At 38.3% G+C, this 15,649-nt stretch overlaps 1 long non-coding RNA gene across 1 annotated transcript; it reads left to right on the top strand.

Moving 5' to 3' along the window:
- The first annotated feature begins 699 nt into the window (after window positions 1-699).
- LOC111091896 lies at window positions 700-8,300 on the top strand. The gene is made up of 3 exons (XR_005376937.1): window positions 700-1,129; window positions 2,457-2,568; window positions 8,240-8,300. It is a non-coding gene; the product is annotated as an uncharacterized LOC111091896 (long non-coding RNA).
- The last annotated feature ends 7,349 nt before the right edge of the window (window positions 8,301-15,649 follow it).

Consider the following 15,649-nt stretch of genomic DNA (forward strand, 5'->3'; position numbering starts at 1 on the left):
ACACTTGCCTTCTGAAAAAAAAAAAAAAATGATATCTTTTTTTCAAGCTAGTGTTTTTTGGCACCTGGTCCCAGTACGGCATTGAGACCCTTGTAGAACATTCCTGTTGTAGAATTCTGGGAGTCTTGAGGTCCTTTCAGGGGATAAATGGTGCCAGGCATAGCACTGAAATGGAGGGACATCAGGAAGAAATCCTTTCAAAGCCAAGGTGGTCTGTCAGATTCCAGACTTGTTCGGGGATATTGGCAGCCCCACCTGTGCAAACCACCCCCTCCTTAGCCATACTGCCAGGCCAACAAGGAATGGTGCCAGAGAGCTGCACATGTAGAGTTTGATCAACATCAGCAGCCCCATTCCTCCTTTAGCTGACAAACAGGCAGTTGCCTATTTTTACTTTGACTAGACTCTACTTCCGCTTACCTCAATCACATCCTTTATGGCCTTATTTCTCTTCCTTCCTCCTCCTTCCTCTTTCCCACTGTTATTTATAAATGTCATATACTTGTTTACGGAGAGCAGAACAATCTTACAAATGAGCTGCTGATACAATTGCCAACTCTTAGATGCCTGCTTTGACCATCACAAACATTTCTACTTCTCTCTTTTCGCTCGCTCCCCCTGGATTGAGAAGACCAACAGCAGGAAGGGTGGTGACTCAAACCCAGAACCCCAAAAACAAACACCCACTAATGACTCACATGCTGGAACTGGGGAGATTCTGAGACTTTCCTTTGCTGAAAAATGCAGATGCAAACATTTCCATCCACAGGAAGCCAAGCTGGCTCTTCCTGCTGCTGGGACTCTGCTGAGGTGGCAGCGAGTCAGGGATGTGTCACCAACCCAGACATGGAGTTTACTGGGTCAGTAGATGGAGGGAGGCCTGGACTCGAATTTCTTTTCTTTCCTCCAAATGCCTGCTGGAGAAAATCTGATGTATCCTGTGTGAGTCAGTCCTGAGTGTTTCTGCTTCTGGGGAAGGGCGTTTTAGTCACTGGCCTCCATCTTCCCTGCTGGTTCTAATTGTGATTTTAATTAGCAAGCGTGTCATCGGAGCGGAGGCGTGGCCTTTCTTCAGAAGGAGAGTTTTCTGGCTGTGTGGTCCCTGCCTGGCCACTTGGAGCTTATAATGGTAAAATAGTGTTTTCCTTTAGTGCTTTTTCTTTGGAAAGTTCAAAGGGCTTTACCGAACCTTAACCCTGAGGGCCCTTGGTTTATATTTAGATTAAAAAAGGAGTGACGATGGAGCTTTTTTGTGGCAAAGTGCTTTGAAACCCCGAGATGAAAGGGAACCTGTAAAGAGAAATTAACCTCATTTATTTTTTAAGCAACATTTCGCATGCGTGTGTGGACAAATGTAATTTGAGGCAACTCTGAACCGAGTCTCCTCTTGACTGCTGGTGACCCGCCCTCCCTCTCTGTCTCCAGCTGAATCGAAGGGCCTCTTTTTTCTTTTCACTTCTCTATTTCCCAAGCCAGGGCCTGTCTGGTGGATGGGCTGATTCAAGTTTATAACTAACTCAGGGCCGCGTCTCTAAGGCACGGCACCCGTCTGTGGCTGGCTAGATCGCCTCAGGTAGAGGAATCCAAAGTTGAGGACAGAAAGGAGAAAGTGCGGGGTGTGGGGCAGGAGGCTCCTGCTTAGCTTTGCTTCCATACCTTTTGCATTCCCCAGTGCATTCCTGAATTCATTAATGCACACGCAGCACTGCACTCATAAGTGCTTTGGGGCAAGGCTAATATTTAGTTGGACCACACTGGGATTACTGTGACTATTGCTAATGTATTGAAATACTCTTATATCCACTTGTAAATAATCATTGCCTATGCCTCTGCCATTGTGAAATATTTTGAGTTTCACCCCTGCTTTGTGAGTTAGGAGGGAATTATTCTTCTTGGTTTTCTAAAATGCTTAGCAAAATTCCCTGCTCTATATTTGAATCGCTTATACTAAGAGATTGGGAGGAAGAATGGAAAACATCAGTGGCATCTTTTGGCCATCAGTGCAGTGGAAGACCAGCCGGGGATTTCCCTATAAACTGTATTTAAGTGCTTCTAGTAAGAGATTCAGAACTTAAAATTTCCCATTTGCTCTCTGGGGTGTTTGAACTGAGGAAGAACACATACAAAGGTCAGCGACTGGATAAATTTTAAAATACCCTTCCAGTTACTGAGACTTAGTCAAAAGCTTGGTAACCTCTGGAAGACCGTGCTGGAGACAAAGATCAGGCCAGAGGCCTAACACATCAGTTAAGAACCAAATATTTGTGCCCCCTCATTCATATGTTAAAGTCCTAACTCCCAATTTGATAGTATTTGGAGATGAGGCCTTTGGGTTTAGAGGAGGTCATAAGGGTTGGGCCCTCATGATGGGATTAGAGAGCCCTCCCTCCCTCTCTGTCTTTGTCTCTCTGTATCTAACTCTGTCCCCCATTCCTCCCTCTCACTTGTCCATAAAGAAGAGGTCATGTAAGGATACAGCAAGAAGGTAGCATTCTATAAATCAAGAAGAGAGTTGTCAGCAGAACCCAACCATGCTGGCACCCGGACCTGAGACTTCTAGACCTGGAGGTAGGTGCTGGAGGTAGGTGCCTATTGTTTCAGCCACCCATCTATGTATGGCATTTTGTTGTGGCAGCCTGAGTAACCCAAGTCAGTGTTCTATCCACCATTCACTGGATTCTCATGAGAGATCCAGTCCCATATGCAGAGATGCTGAAAAGAGGAGGCCAGGGTGCCTGAGCCCACTCTGTGAAAGCCAGTGGCCTAGAAACAGGAAAAAAGCGGTCTACTTTGCTGGACACTGGGGATAAAAGGGAAAAGATAGAGCCTGGGCTCTGCCTTCAAGACCCATTCCCCATCAGTGTCTTAGGTTTTGACCAATCAGAGCTCTTCTTCTGGTGAGTGAGGGAGGGAAAGATGACATCCTGTTGAGAGTACATGCCCTACAATGACCCAGAAGACATATTCATATAACTATGCCAATTGAGAGTGGGGTTGGGTAAGAAGTGCAGGTTGGACTTGGTACAGGGCAGGATATCCAACTTCTCTCTCCATTGAGCGTGTGTCTACCTTCCCCGGGGCTCTCATGGCTTTGGGAAATGGCAGACACCCCAGTCTCATGAACTTATACCTAGGGCCATGGTTCTCTACCTTCATCACACATTGGAATCATCTGAGGTAATTTGAAGGAGATCTTGACTTGATTGGTCTAGGATGCCAATCAGGAGTTTTTAAAGCTCCCCAAATGAATCTAGTGTGCAATTGAGGTTGAGAATCACTCCAGATAAATTCTGAGAGTGAGAACTTATCCATTTCATGAAGCTCTCTCATTAACTTGTCTCATAATTCTGATCTATCTCACACTTGTCTTGGGGCCAAGCAAATGCACTTACTACACATGCATGCACATAAGGTTTTTGCTCAATTGCTTCATTGATTTGTGTTTCAACAGCCTTGCTGGGCCAATAAGGACAAATATATCATTGTTCCCTTGCTGGTACCTGAGTTACTACCCAATAAAGCTGTACAATTTCCAAAGATGAGAATATTGTCATGTGCTCTTGGACAACATGCTCCTAGTTTCCACATTCTGGGTCACTGATGTCCTCCTGTGTGAAAGAACTATGGAAACATCTAAACTTCCTACTCTTAAAAGAAAAAAAAAAAAAAGATTAACTACTTATTACAAACCAGGTATTCTAAGAGATGATTTTGAGACGTAGTTTGTCATTTAGGCTTTTCTTTTTTTACAGGTTTTAAATTTTATCAAAGTTGTATATATATACATTGTTTTCAAAGTTAAATGAAGCTTACAATGGAAAATGGCAATCTTTGACTTTTATCCCTTCCTGCTTCCCAATTCCCAAAGCCCAATCCCCCAAAGCAACCATATTTACCCTTCCATTTGTTCTTCTAATATTTCCAATATGCCCAAATATGCTATTTCTTGATTTTACACTGTTAGAGATAATCTGCTGACTTCCTAATGTAAAAGATAAAGGGTAACTTTCTCACTCTGCCTCTGCTACATACACAAATATTTCTTCTCTGATCTCCCAATTAAGTCATAGATTTTAGTTACATTGATATTCAGTTAATCACGATTATTTTCATAACTGAGCCATGGTGTGTGCTGATTAGATTTCCTTGCTTGAATAATTTTTTCCTTTTATTTTGGATTTAATAATTATATCATGTTTTTATTTGCTTAATTTTTATGTTCCTTATATTAACTTATGTTCAAATTGTTTTCCATCTTCTGAGACCATATTCAAGTGTATCAAATAATCTGTCAAATCCAACTGTTTTTGGGTTTTGTTTGTTTGTTTTAGAATGATTGCTAGTGGTACCCTCCTTATATATGCTCCAGTCTAAACTGATTGTGCTCTGGTACTGAGAGAGTTCCAAGATCTCCCTTCATCATCCTCTCAGAGATTACCTTCACCTATCTCCTGTGTTGGATCTCTGGTTTCCTAAATCTTGTGTATTCCTTTCACAGTTTACTTTCTCATTGTAATGGAGCATATCCTCCATTAGCTTTCTTAACAAAGTTGTATGGGAGGAAATCATTTGAGGCTTTGCATATTCATAAATAAATATATATATTTCAGCTTCGTAGTTGATTAATAGTTTGCTTGGGTATTGAATTCTAGTTTGGAACTCATTTTCTTTCAGAATTTTAAAGACATTGATTATCTTCTAGGTTTTGGGAAGCCTTTAAAGACATTGATTATCTTCCTAGGTTTTGTGGGAAATCCAATGCCATTCTGAAAGCCAGCTCTTTATATTACTTATTTTTACATTCCAAAAGATTTTGGGATCTTCTGTTTGCTCTCACTATTATGAAATTTCACAATAATATGTCTTGGCATGAGTTTGTTTTCCTTTATTGTCCTGGCTTTTGGTGGTATTTCTTAATTGGGAAATTAGTGTCTTTATTTCTGGGATATAGTCTTAAATTCTTTCTCTGCCAAGTTCCTCTCATTATTTCTTATGTTCTATCTTTCTGGAACTCCTATTAATTAGTTATTGCATATTTATGACTTATCCTCTCTTTTTACTATGTTTTATTTTCTATTTTTCATCTCCATATTTTAGTTCCACTTTCTGAGAGTTTTTCTTTCCTTTTTTTTTTTTCTTTTCTGGGAGTTTTTCTTAATTTTACTTTTTCCTCTTGCACTGAGCTTTTCATTTCTGTTATAATGTTATTATTTTCCAAAATCTTTTTTTTATTTTATTTGTTTTCTCTCTTAAATAGCATCTTATTCATATTTCATGGATGTAACATATTTTCTTATCTAAAGATATTAATGATATTAATTTGAAGTTTTCTCCTTTTTGTGTAGCATGTTTCCTGAGTGGCTTTTGCCCCCCCCCCCCCATGTGCTGTTGTTATTTTCTATATTTTTTATTTTCTATATTTTTTATTTTAGAGATTTTCCTTGGATATTGGTAGTCAATAATTTTTCCTTTCATGTTTAATAATGGGAGACTCTAAAGCTGATTGGAAGCTCTGAATGTGTATGATGCTCTAAATTAGAGAACATTGATGTCCATATATTTGGGTCTTTTCTATTAAGTTGGCCAAATTTCTCCAAGGAAGCTTCCATCAGTCTCCTGCTCAGAGGATGGTCCACATCTGATTGCCAACGTTCCTGGCATAGAAAGTTGGGTAGGTTAGAATACTGTGAATTCTTCACTTAATCTTCTTTAGTTTGTCATGGATCCTGACTGCTCTTGTGTGCCTGATATTACCCAGATGAAGAGACCCTGTGCTTTACTATTTCCAGGGAATAAACGTTCAGACATCTGCCAGCATAAGGGATGGACAGCTTGCCCAGGCACATGGAGTGGGAGAGGGGATACAGAGACCCAACTGCTTTTCAAACATCCTTCAACCAGTCCTCCTTTATCAATATTATCTTTACACAGACACAGACACACACACACGCACACACACACACTCACACACACATACCCACACCATCAGAGCATTTTTATCAATTCCTGAACCTTTTAATGAATCTTAAGCTAGATTTCCCCAGTTTTTTGGGCTTGCCAGTTTATTCGTCACTTGTCTATCATATTGTCTCCAAAATTTTGTTTCTATAGTTCTTTCCCTGCTCCACTATTGTGGATTTATGCCTTCTAAAATTATTTGTAATGATGTTGCATTTAGCTTTCAGGAAGAATGTGTTTTATTCACCATTTTTAAAAAAAGATTTTTATTTATTTATTCATGAGAGACACACAGAGAGAGAGAGAGAGAGGCAGAGACACAGGCAGAGGGAGAAGCAGGCTCCATGCAGGGAGCCCGATGTGGGACTCCACCCCGGGACTCCAGGATCACGCCCTGGGCCAAAGGCAGGCGCCAAACCGCTGAGCCACCCAGGGATCCCCTAATTCACCATCTTTACATAGAAGCAATTAGATTCTCATTACCTTCACCTTGTAGGAAAAATGAAGAAGATATCTCCATTTTGCAGATAAGAAAATAAGACCTGATATCATAGTTACTGTAAGATTCAAATCCATATCTTCTGTGTTCAAATCCATTGCTCTTTCCATTATCCCGTTTGTCCTATCCTAAACTTAAAATTAAAAGAAAAGCTGGTTTTGATATTTCAGTTTCATTAGAACAAAGTATGTGGCAAGATAATTGCTAGGCAATTTAAAAAGATGATTTGAAATTTAAAAGTTATTAAATGCAAATAAAGTGTTAGGGCTGTATAGGCCTGTTTTCCTGTCTAGAAGATCAACAGGAAAACAATTTTCAAAATATCTCCCTGCATATAAATATCTTTACAGAAACTCTGCAGAATTTAGCATAGTTCTCTGGTTTTAACCATGTTGGGTTACTGATTTTCATTGCTTAATGTTTTGTTTTTATTAATTTTAATCTGCAAACTACATGATTTTCTCTGAGAGAAAAGTTTTATGTATGTATATTTTCTGGCTCAGAAATACGGTTTTGTAACCACAAAACAAATATTTCTTTACCGACTGATTCCCCTCTCATACCTCTTCACAAGCATATATATTTTATTTTATTTTTTATTTTTTTTTAAAAAAATTATTTATTTATTTAACAGGGAGATAGAACCAGAGAGCACAAGGTAGGTGGGGAATGGCAGAAGGAGAGGGAGAAGCAGGTTCCTGGGAGCAGGGAGCCATATGGGACTCTATCTCAAGCCCCTGGGATCATGACCTGAGCTGAAGGCAGACGCTTAACCTATTGAACTACTCAGATGCCCCAAGCATGCATATTTTAAGTGGCATTCTTTATAGCAGAGTCACTGAGAGAATTATGAGGGGCTTAATGAATAAATATACTAAATGTGTTTTCAAAAATAGTTTCCAATTCTTATCTGTTTTCAGCAATTACAGTTGTTTGAGTGTTTACAAGGTATCATAGGTCAAATGTTGAGGCTTACTATTTGGTATTATCTCTTGGGTGGCTTTAGTCTATACTGGTAAAGACATATCAGTCTTTATCAGCTGATATTCTATCCTTGTCTAAGACCTAAGTATAGATTGTGTAACCTTTTGAGCAGCCTGGATTTGTTCTGCTTCTTGATTTTGCCCATAGAAAATCCTTTCAGTTGTTTTCAAGTCTGGCTTTCTTCTGGGGTTGGCATTTGAGGTTTGGTTCCAATATGTGAATAATTCTAACCAAAGTAATGGGTTACTTTGAACATCATTTTTAACTAGAGAGACAAAAATTCCACCATGCTTCAGGTCATAAATCTTGCTGTCAAAAAGTTTCCCAAGTGACAGTAATTATGCATTTATGATTTATTGGAGAATTTGGGTGTTCAAGAATAATAAGAGTAGAAAAATGAACACTTTAGGGCAAATGGTGAATTGACTCAGAGAGGCTCTTCCAACAATCCTTTCAAGTTACTTATTCTCTTAGGAGGGGTGTGTGTGTCTGTGTGTGTCTGTGTGTGTGTGTGTCTTTCTGGAATTAGAGAAATTATAATCATTGCTCTATCAACTTCAGTATTGAACTTCTGTTCCCAAAATGAAATGGCCAACATTGCTGTGCTTGTAAGAGTTAAAGCTCCTAAACAACTTTCAAAGTCTTTGATCTGAGACATTTTTATGAGCAGGCACAGGGCTTCTGAATGCATCATACAATTGGATTGAAGCCTGGAAATTCACCCCGGTGTGTTTGAACAAACTGTAGCCCATGAATACCATATTTTTTATATTGGAACATTCCTTTCCTTTTTTAAAGGGACCCAGCAACAGGACGCCGGGGTGGCTCAGTGGTTGAGCATCTGTCTTCGGCTCAGGGCGTGATCCTGGAGTTCTGGGATTGAGTCCCACATTGGGATCCTTGCATGGAGCCTGCTTCTCCCTCTGCCTATGTCTCTGCCTCTCTGTATCTCTCATAAATAAATAAAAATCTTTAAAAAACAGTTGTTGATATTTCTTATTTTTCAATGATGAAGACTAGCATTACTAATAGTGGAAAAAACTGACATTAACACAAAAAAGGCAGGGACAGAATAAAAGAAATAAAAAAGACATAAGACATTTGAAAGATAGCAAAATGGCAAATGTAAATTCTACCTTAATGTTAATTACATTAAGTGTAAATTAGACACTCCAATTAATAGAGATTGGTAGAATTTTTTTTTTTAAGAGAAAGTGTGTGTGTGTGTGTGTGTGCATGCACATGCACGCACAGAAGTAGGGGAGAGGCACAGAGGGAGAGAGGGAGAAAATCTTAAGCAGGCTCCATGCTCAGCACAGAGCCTGATGCAGGGCTCAATCTCAGGACCCTGAGATCATGATCTAGCTGAAATCAAAAGCTGGACACCTAACTAACTGAGCCATCCACGTGCCCTGCTAGAATAGATTTTTTAAAATGCTCCAAGTATATTCTGGCTACAAGCAACAAACGTTGGATTCAAGGCACAAAGAGATGAAAATAAAATGACAGAAAAAGATATACCATTCAAAGATAACCAAAAGAAAGCTAGAGAAGCTACACTAATATCAGACAAAATAGACTTTCAGATAAAATTGTTACTAGAGACAAAAAAAGTATTTTATAATGATAAAAGTGTCAATGCATCAAGAAGATATAACAATTATGAACTTATATGTACTTAACAAGAGAGTCCCCAAATTTATGAAGCAAAAAAGTAAGAATTTAAGTGAGAAATAGAAAATTTAACAGTAATAATGGGAGACATCAATATCCTACTTTGAATAATGGATAGAACAATTGGACAGAAGATTACCATGGAAAAAGAAGATTTAAACAATAATCTAAACCAACTGGACATTACAGACATCTATAGAGCACCCCCAAAACTGCTAAAAGTACATTCTTCTCAAGTGAACATGGAGTATTCTCCAGACAGACCCATATATTAAGCATAAGAGAAGTCTCAAAACATTTGAAAGGATTGAAATTATACAAAGTATGTTTCCTGATTGCAATGAAATGAAGTTAGAAATCAATGACAGAAGGGGTTTCTGAAATTCCCATTGATAAATTAGGATGTTGGAAATTAATATGCTCACAAATAATGGGTAAGAGAAGAAATCACATGGGAAATTAGGAATAATTTTAGATGAATGAAAACAAAAACACAACCTACCATGATTTATGGTATGCTTAGAGGAAAATTTATAGGTTTAAATGTTTATATTAAAAAAGAGTAAAGCTATTAAATCAATAACCTACCCTTCTACCTTAAGAAACTAGAAAAAGAACAATCTAAACCTAAAGCAAACAGAAGGAGGAAAATGATTAAGATTAAAGCAGAAATAAATGAAGTAGAGAACAGAAGAACAATGAGGAAGATTTTAAAAACCCAACCCAAAATTGGGTTTATTGAAAGCATCAACAAAATTTTAAAAATTTAGCTAGACTGACACTGAAAAAAAAGAGATAGGACTCATACTAAAACCAAGAATGAAAGAGGTGATGTTTATTTTTTTTATTTATTTTTTTTTAATTTTTATTTATTTATGATAGTCACAGAGAGAGAGAGAGAGAGAGAGAGGCAGAGACACAGGCAGAGGGAGAAGCAGGCTCCATGCACCGGGAGCCCGACGTGGGATTCGATCCTGGGTCTCCAGGATCGCGCCCTGGGCCAAAGGCAGGCGCTAAACTGCTGCGCCACCCAGGGATCCCAAGAGGTGATGTTTATTACCAACCTTACAGAAATAGAAAATATTATAAGGGAATACTATGAACAATTGTCAACAAATGACATAACCTAGATGAAATGAATAAATCTCTACAGTGCCAAGAAAATTCTTTTTTTTTTTTTTTTTTTTTGCCAAGAAAATTCAATGGAGAAAGAATAGTTGAGTTCAACATATGGTGCTGGTCAACTGGTATCCACATGAAAAAGAATGGATGTGGTCACCTACATCATATAATATACAAAAATTAAATAGATCAAAGAAGTAAGTGTAAGAGCTAAATTTATGAATCTCTTGGAGGAAACATAGGTGTAAGTCTTCATGACCTTGGGTTAGGCAACAGTTTCTTAGATATGACACATAAAGCGTAATTCACAAAGAAAACAAAAGTAATCTGGATGTTATAAATATTAAAAACTTTTATTATTTTTTTAATATTAAAAAACTTTATGCATCATGAAAAGAGACTCTGCAGAATGGGAGAAAATATTTGCAAATCATATATCTGATAAGGATCTGGTAACAAAAATATATGAAAAACACAACTCAATCCTAAAAAGACAGCCTAATTAAAAAATGAGCAAGGATTGTGTTAGATATTTCTTCAAAGAAGAGATACAAATGACCTTTAAGCACATGAAAAGATGCTCCATTCATTAGTCATTAGAAAAATGCAAATCAACACCACAATGAGAACTACTTCACACCCACCAGGATGACTATACTCAAAAAGGTGGACTTTAGCAAGTGTTGGTGAGGTTGTAGAGAATTTGCAACACTTACTGATTGCTGGATTGAATAAAATGGTGCAGCCACTATGGAAAACACTTTGGTAATTCCTCAAAAGGTTAACTATAGTAATACTATATCACGCAGCAATTCCATTCCCAGGCAAATACTCGAGAAAATTGAAAACATATTCACAAAAAAGCTTGTACAAAAATATTCAGAGCAACATTATCACAGTAGCTAAGAAATGCAAACAATTCAAATGTCTATCAACTGATCAATGGATAAAGAGATATGATATACACACACATAGGAATATTATTTACCTATAAAAAGGAATGAAGTACTATAGATGCTACCACACGAATGAACCTTAAGCACGTGCTAAATGAAAGGCAACACATACAAAAGGCCACATATTATGATTCCATTTTTATGAAATTTCCAGAATATGCATATTAATAGAGATACAAAGGAGATTTTCAGTTTCCAGAGGCTGGCAGAGGGAGGGAATGGGGAATTAATTATAATGTGTATGAAGTTCCTTTTAGGGGTGATGAAAAAATTCTTGAATTAAGTAGTGGTAATGATTGTATAACCTTGTAAATTTATCAAAAGCCTTGAACTGTATACTTTTAAAAAACTAATTTGAAGGCACATAAATTATATGTTAATTTAATAAAAAGAATTTATGGGGTGCCTGGCTAGCTCAGTCAGTAGAGCACAAGACTCTTGATCTTGGGGTCAAGAGTTCAAGCCCCATGTTGGGTAGAGAATTTGCTTTAAAAACAAATTTTTAAAAATTAAAAAAAAATTTTTTAAAGAACCTGAAATTCATGAAGAAAGTGAATTATGAAAGATCACTTAAAAAAGAATATCTTTCTGATTGGAGAGATGTGGCTTTTCATAAAGTCTACAGTAAGAAATCAACACCCACAGCTAGACCCACGCTGGACTTGATCTCATTCAACCTTGAGTTGCTCTGATCATAATGGCTACAATATGGGAGAGAACTTTTCCCGATTCTCTTACCTCATAGGTAGGTTCTGTTTATTACTTTGTACAAATGTCCCCCATTCCTTTCAAAAAAACATTCTGCTACTCCTTTTTTCTCCATTTTTCTTTCTCATTCTCTACTTTGTTCTCCTCTATTATCATTCAACTTTTCCTTTCTTTTTTTATGTCTACTCACCTCTCTGTCTCTCTCTGTTTTTCACCCTTTGCTTCCACCTCATCCCTCTCCTCTTCCTTACTCCCTTTCCTCTTACCCAGCTACAGTATGGAAATAAAATACTTTTAAGTATTTTTAAATTTTGTATGTATGTATGTATTTTTGAGAGAGAGAGTGTGGGGGTTCGGGGGGTGGCAGGCAGAGGGAGAGAATTTTAAGCAGGCTCCATGCTCAGTGTAAAGCCCGAATGAGATCTTGACATCACATCCTTGCTATCCACAACCTGAGCAGAAATCGAGAGTTAGATGCTGAGCAGACTGAGCCACGCAGTCGCCCCAACGTATTTTGTAAGAATTATGTACTTTTTTGCTTTCTTTGCTTAGTAAAAAGAAGGTGATTTTGATGCTTACTATTTCTTTAAGGAAAAACAACTCTGAATTAATTACAAAACTGATTTTGCTTTAGGAGATGTAACCGGTAATTAAAAAAAAAAAAAAAAGATTATCCACTCATGCTCTACGTGGAGTTGTAAATAATTGAGGTAAGATACTTTCATGAACATTAAAAAGTGATTTGTAAATATGAGCAGACACTACTGGTAAACACTGATAATATCTAGTGTGGTGGTGTTCACTGAAAGTTCTTAATTATAATTTGGCTCTTCTATGTGTAGACACGTCTGGGTTAACCATTTATGCTACAAAGCAAAAGCCTCCTACACAGATAGTTTCATTTGACTCATATAAACCTGATCATATTTTCCCTCAGGAATGTCCTTTCTGAACTAAAAAAAATACAATATGGGCTGTAAGCTCTTCTCTTGTGAAGCTGTCTTCAGAATGACCAATTGTTCTCTGTCGTTCATCTGGAAGAGTGAATAAGTACAAAAAGAATACCATTAGCCACAAAGTTGTCATCTTCTTCAAATAAAATTCTGATCTCTGGCTTGAATGTTGAAACGGAAGATTCACTGTTGGCTTTTGTAGTATGCCAAGAGAAATCTCTCTCTCTCTCTCTCTCTCTCTATCTTTTGGTAACTGTCATTTTATGGAAAGTTTATTTCCTTTCTTGACAAAATGTTAAGAAAATGACCTGGTTAAATTTCCCAGGACTTGGTGATTGAAATTCTAGTGCTCAGAGTAGTGGTGTCAGAGTGATGAGGCATCCAGATAATGATCTCAGAAACCTTCCCAAACAATGTGACCACTTCATTAGAAAGGGAAGGGGAGGGAAGAAAGACAGACTTAATTCTTCAGTCAGTTCCTAAGAGGCCATCTCTCCTCTCTTGGAGACGTAGAGTGATTTACTGTGGGGCCTACTTTGGTGTATTAGTACAACTATTACTGAGAGATTAGAATTACTATGAGGTATTAAGTATTAGGGGCTCCAAGGGGAGTGGAAGAAGGTGGACTTCCATTGACTGGCTCCAGCAGTTAGCCAGGTGGCACCTTTAAGATCCCCCACCCCCACCCCCAGTACAGTTTGAGAAACTTGGTATTTGCTTATCTTCCTGAAGCTGTACAAAGGCTCTGTGTCTGGGTATGTTAGCTGTTCAGCAAAAATGAGTTCCTTCTTGCTTCTGAGCATACACTTAGACCATATTTCCCAGGTTCCTTTGTAGTGTGTTGATGTCACAGGTTCTAACCAACAGAATGTGTGCAGGAAATCATTTATGCCAAGTCCAAGCCAAGCCTTTTAGGAAACAGATATGTCTCCTCCTTGCTCTGTTTCTTCCTTTATTGACTAGATGCTGATAAAGATGAGGCCTTGGGGGAGGGGGAGCTGCTTTGTAAAACAGAAGGCAATACAGAGGGGGCCCGAGCGTGCCCCAGAGTCACTCACTACCCAGAAACAGTTTAATTGAGCAAGAAATAAGCTTTTATGAGGCTACAATATTATATATTTTGAGGTCTATTTATTATAGCTGCTACCATGACCCTAACTGACAAGGGATTTGAATGGCTAGCAATTAAAGGACTGCAATTAAAGGAAGTAGCACCAATAGATGCACCTTCAACAAATGCACAGGAGGTACCATTTCAGCAACATAACCTTTTTACCTTTTCTTCCTTCTTCTGCTCATTTTAGGTTGTCATTGGCTTACTTCCTCCTATTTTTTTCTTTTAGTTAATTTATTGGTAGGAAAATCTCCTCTTTAAACCTTGTCCTTCACTGCTGCCCCCCAAATTTGACTGAGTTTGGAAAAAGTTACCAGGAAAGATTTTCATAAATCCTCCAAGAATGATAATGGGGGTGATATGTGAGGTGGGTGAGGAGAAGATGCTACATGGTGATTAATGGAGACAGCCCAAGTTTTTCAAATGTTGGTTGTCCCCAGGGAAGAGTATAACCTTCAGCTCAGGAATTCCTGAAGAGGAACTGAGTTATATGCACCATTAGCAGCCAATATCCCTCAGCCAGAGGAGTGAGTTCCTTGACCCAAGAGGAAGGGATCTGTTGGGCACGTAGCATCTACCGTATAAATGAATATTATGTGCAATTGCATCATTTTGTCATAAAAAGAACAATGACAAGAGGGAGAGATGTGAAGAAAAATAACGAATTAGTATTTGGGGAAAGGGAAAATAAAGAATAGTGAAAAATAATGAAATAATTGGTGTATTTTCCGCCTGGAAAATAAAATGTCTGTTGTACCAGGTATGGACTATGATTTCACAACTCAGCACACATTCCAGTTGAATATCAGCATTAAAATGGCTAAGGTCACTTGGTACATCAGAAATAGTTCCGGAAAAATACCTGTGAATCATGATTCAGAGGCTTGTACCATAACCTTCAAACCGCATTACACTGATCGGAAATGCATTCTATTAAACTACTTACCAGAGAGGTCATTCAGTCAGAAGAATACTTTCAGAGCATGAAGAAGCAAGTTTGAGGAATAGTGATGCTCTGAGTGAAGGAACTTATGTTTAGCCAACTTGACTCTTAGTTTAATTATGAATTATCCAGTTTTCATCATCCCATCCATTATAAGAATTTGAGGAGGAACCTGCTGACCATTTTGGTTTGGGTGTCCCTGGAAACTGACCCAAGACAAAGTTTCAAGGGCCAGTAGTTTATTTGGGAGTGGCAAGAAATGATAGTATGGTAGCAGGGGTATGATGTAGAGATGGGAAAGGCAGTTGATCAAAGGTATGTTAGGAGCTCATCCTGACTGTGAAACATAAAACATGCACTTTAGGATTATCTTCACTGAGGGCCCAAGAAGCTAGGGTATCAATCACCCGTTCCTACTGGTCATGAGTTATGGCTGTTCCTGGCATAACGATTCTCCTGGACTTCAGGCCTGCTTTATGCCAGGTAGAGCAACCTCCCTGGGCTTAAGGAAAATGGTCTCGGGACAGAGAGGCAGATACTGACAGTTGGGAGCCTACAAATAAAGCCTGAGGGTTATGTGAAGAAACCTGTCAATGTGGCCTCTGCTACACTGACAGTCCAAAATATATTTTTCTTGTTATGATATTAAAGTTGGCTTCCATCTCTGAGGATGTGCCAAGCTGTGGCCAAGGGAGAGGAAACCCAAATGTGTGCTGAGAAACAGGAAGAAATCATCCT

The sequence above is a fragment of the Canis lupus genome, chromosome 23, assembly GCF_011100685.1.
Source record: "Canis lupus familiaris isolate Mischka breed German Shepherd chromosome 23, alternate assembly UU_Cfam_GSD_1.0, whole genome shotgun sequence".
Taxonomy (NCBI): domain Eukaryota; kingdom Metazoa; phylum Chordata; class Mammalia; order Carnivora; family Canidae; genus Canis; species Canis lupus.